The sequence below is a fragment of the Penaeus japonicus genome, unplaced genomic scaffold (assembly GCF_977035675.1).
Source record: "Penaeus japonicus unplaced genomic scaffold, GWHDUDI00000001_assembly GWHDUDI00000010, whole genome shotgun sequence".
In the NCBI taxonomy this organism is placed as follows: Eukaryota; Metazoa; Arthropoda; class Malacostraca; order Decapoda; family Penaeidae; genus Penaeus; species Penaeus japonicus.
In genome coordinates this window covers 28547419-28551223 of record NW_028234412.1, presented here as the reverse complement: position 1 = coordinate 28551223, position 3805 = coordinate 28547419, and the positions used below count along the sequence as shown (strand labels likewise).

Sequence of the window (3805 nt, the reverse complement as noted above, 5' to 3'; positions counted from 1 at the left end):
CATTCTAATGCACAGACTATTAAGCAATATGCCGGTTGAGGGCAGTGATTCCATTATTTGTTATGTGGATGACATCTTCGTTAAATCTTCATTCGTGGATAGAATGCAACAGATTCTTAATGCACTGTCAGCAAAAGCTACGAAGAGTGGTTTGATAATCTCTGTTGAAAACACCAAGGCACTCACTCCTCTCATAATCCCATTGCCAAACTTCCATATGAATGTCACTGAGCTAGATCTCTGCCACAATTGCAAGTACCTCGAGGTGACTGTTAACGACTCAGAATTATGAATCTAAAGAAAAGACTGGGAGCTGCTGAAGCCACTCAAGACTCTATTGACAGAGAACATGATGTCAATGTTAACATTGCTAGACTCTTTACCTGCCCGACATGCCCACGCCTAGTTGTAGATTACCATGCCTTATACCTTATATTATTCAGGGAATCAAAGTTAACCTGTCTAGAAATTGTACAAAATGCAACCATGAGGATCATTCTTGGTGCCCCTAACACAACGAGGATTGTGAGTATGAGAACGGAACTCAACTTGCCATCTATTTACGAAAGAATATCATACATTAATACTATATTTGGTGTTAAAACAATTAAAGAAGTCTTCTATATCACAGAGATCCAAAGGCAAGTGACATAAATTCATACACCAATTAAATATGTCCTTAGGTGGGACCCCATATAGACGTTCTATTCCACCATGGAAAATGTCGACACTGAACGAATTTTATGTTAATGTCCCTAAAAAAGACACAGATTCACCAGCTATACTTAAGCAGTACGCCCTTACAACTATTACTGAGTAACTTGAAACTTTGAATAATGACTATGAGTGCTACACTGATGGATTCTTACACTCTGGAAGCAGAGCAGGATGAGCTTATATTGTATATAAAAACAAAATTTTGCAGCACAAAGGTTGTAGAAGTGTTCACGACTGGACGAGCATTACGCAAACTGAGTTGGCAGCAATACTCATAGCCACAGAATTTCTGTGAACTCAAGGCTCAGGAGTAATTTTCTGCGACTGGCAGAGTGCTCTCCAAGCTCTGAACATTCTTGATAAAGGTGCTGAAAAATCGTAAATGATATAAGAATAAATGTACATCGCACCATTGAGCATGGCCATGTTAAACATATTATGTGGACACCATCGTTGTCGGAATCGCTAAACATGTTAATGCTGATTGCCTAGTGAGGACAGCATGTGATAAACAAAGTATGGATATAGACTTTGGAATACCTCTTGCTAAGATCTCACACATAATAAGAACCTCCAATAGGGAGGACTTGATAGAGCTGATCAACTCTCAAACACCTGAAAGCTGTAGCATATAACATTTTGATCAGTTTTCGCAGGAGAGATAAATTTAGGCAAGAACAAGACAATGTGATATTGTGACTTGCAAGAATCAGACTTGGATACAAAATGCATTGGTCAAGTCAGTTTAGAATGCAATATAGAAGAAACTAAATGCAGACTTTTCAACGAAGAATATAAACGAACACTTGAACATTATATCTCAGAGTGCTATATGATCCAACCTATCAGGCTACATAGCATGAGGTATGCAGAGTTATGAAATCATTTCAATATCATCAACCCTACTATATCTACTTATGCTATAGCCAAAATTCGGTATGTGATATCCTATTATAACCATTTATCAAATATATTTTTACAATTGATATCTCAAAGGATATAATAATGTTATTACCTTAATTTGTAATACAATGTTATCAACAATGTCATGACCTCAATGTATGAGAGCTTGCCGACACCTGTATAGTTAGCTAGGTAATAAAGAATTAAACTAACGTCATCCATGTGTGAGAATATTTGCTTCCAGTCCGCCAGCTGTTACGAAAAGAAGCTGCCATTGTTTTATGCCCTAGAGCCCCAGATACACCGGGAGATGGGGATGTATGTTGAAAATACCTGGACTTTTTCTGTTTTTATATTTACACTTTTACATGCTCATTCTCTTAACCATGAACATCTATTTTACCAAGAACCTTCCACTAATCTCAAGTCTACTAATGGAGCATCGGTTAAAGGAATTACTTTGATATGATGATTTTGATAATTTAAGTCTAATTCTTTTTATGGTTAACTTCTATATAAAGTTTTACTCTTAAATTTTTATATTTATTTTTCTTTCCATTGCCACACAGTATTTTCGCCAAGAAATACGTACAAAGTAATTTTAGATACACAAGATTCACCCCAGAAGACGACACTCCGGATTGGGTTGTTCCCTCTCCTCTCTTTTGTTTTTTTCGTGATTTTGTGGTTTTCATTTTGGATCTACTGAGAGTTGTAGCCTAAAGGTCGTGAGAAGGTAACTATAAGTGGCAATATATTACTCAAGATGAGTTTATCATCGAGTTTGATTGAGCATTTGAATTGGTGCTCTCATTTTTATTAAATTATCTTTTATAACTCATGAAGGGGTTTCCCGGTAATTCCGTATGCGTGAGGAATATCTTTGTGTCAATTGTAAATCTAATCTTGCAAAGTAAACTTTTAAAAGTTCCTGCCCTTTCAACAAATCACCTTGTGAATATGAATGTTTTTGTCTTATAGTAATATTTAACAAGGTCAGTTGTCTATATGAACTTGATAAGTTTATCGTTTTTTTACGATCTTGCTTATAAGATATCGATATTTTATAAGGATAATCTTACTTGAAATCCTTTACACGTGCTCGGAACTTCCTTCATGCCCCTAACAAAGGTGAAAATGCGAATTAACAGAATAAATTAGAGCAGTTCAAAATTTTGGCATTTTTTCTTAGGGGTTTCTAACCTTTTGGGGTCACTGAAGCTGTCTTTTCCATTGGTTCCAAATTGTCTATAAACAAGTTAAAGGGGTCTTTGGTTTTCACTTGAGACATTCTACTACATGTAGGATTACCAAGAACTTGGTTGCTCCGCTGTTCCCGAGAATCAGCGTATTAGCAATTGAGCATGAGAAGAACTTAATACATTAAACATAGAGGATTTTTATATATTTCGAATAGCAGTATAATAACGAATATATAAGGGAATAATCAAAACAGGTCATCCACAAAGTAAGGCGAGCAATGTCGTACATTCTAATTGTGGCAAGGGCTTGTACAAATTGTCTGTACAAATTAAGTGTAATTTTTTAATGCGATTGAAATTGCATACTCTTTATAAATTTTAAACATGAACATCATATGATATTTCCAATAAATTCATTCATTAGCGGCAATACTTCCAAAATAAGCAAAACTCTGCTACCCATTCATCATTACTGGACCCAATACAGCCTTGGAACAGATTGAAAAGCCTTGCTATTCGAAGGCAAAAAGCTAAGTGGTTAAATACCATTGCTTATACTACCAAATTATTGTGATTGCATGTGATTGCAGTACATTTCCTTGTGTAGAGATTTATATATGACTCTATCTAAATATTTAATCCCTGTCCCGTCATGAAAAAGGAATCGCACCGGCGGAAAAGACGCCTAAACACCATATGGAATGTAATGGATACGCTTTATTTTATTGTTTGTCAATTACCTCGTGCAGCGTAAGGCATACACGGAGCATTTTCTTTCATTTCTTTCAGTGGGAAATTCCAATCCTGTCAAAACATGACGATAATGACGATTGTATGTTAGCTAACCGATTGTAGTAGAAAGTCATGCCACTCTACAGATTTACTGGTTTTATTCAATACACAAAAACACACACATAACATCTGATATGCATTTCAAATTATATAACAGCCGAATATAAAAATGCAACATGTAAATAAATGTA

General features: G+C 35.6%; 1 protein-coding gene across 4 annotated transcripts in view; it reads right to left on the bottom strand.

Annotated features, from left to right (window-relative positions):
* Positions 1-3697: 3697 nt before the first annotated feature.
* The window catches only part of LOC122262386 (alpha-(1,6)-fucosyltransferase), a 64019-nt gene continuing 63911 nt past the window's right edge, over positions 3698-3805 (bottom strand). For all 4 annotated transcript variants that reach the window (XM_086541146.1, XM_086541144.1, XM_086541147.1 and 1 more), the window contains exon 11: positions 3698-3805. This exon is cut by the window's right edge and continues 641 nt beyond it. The gene's annotated coding sequence lies outside the window, so the exon portion shown is untranslated.